Here is a 366-nt window from a genome sequence, read left to right on the forward strand (position 1 = left end):
TTGAGCAATGAGAGAAACCATTTTCCAAAGCGAAAATCTAAATTCCAGAAATGTCGTGCAGTTCATGCTTTCTTTATCGAAGCATAACCGAAGACAGTTTCTCAAAGATGCATTACAATTGATGCCCGACCGAGTCTCACGAGGAAGATTCAGCTTTGCATTGATGTTTGTTTTGATTGCTGGGCGATAGGAAACTGGTGGGAAATTGATATTGCAGCCGGGCATTGCCATTTTCGCTCGGGTTGCGCGTTAAGACCTGTCTGTTTTGGGCTTCGCTCGATTCGTGAGGAGCTAACACGGTTATCTTCTTGCAGCCAAAAAACCTCCCGGATAGCGGTCATCGGGGTTAAAGGCGAAGGAGCCCTT

This window comes from Rhincodon typus, unplaced genomic scaffold (genome assembly GCF_021869965.1).
Source record: "Rhincodon typus isolate 14 unplaced genomic scaffold, sRhiTyp1.1 hic_rhity00006676, whole genome shotgun sequence".
Taxonomy (NCBI): domain Eukaryota; kingdom Metazoa; phylum Chordata; class Chondrichthyes; order Orectolobiformes; family Rhincodontidae; genus Rhincodon; species Rhincodon typus.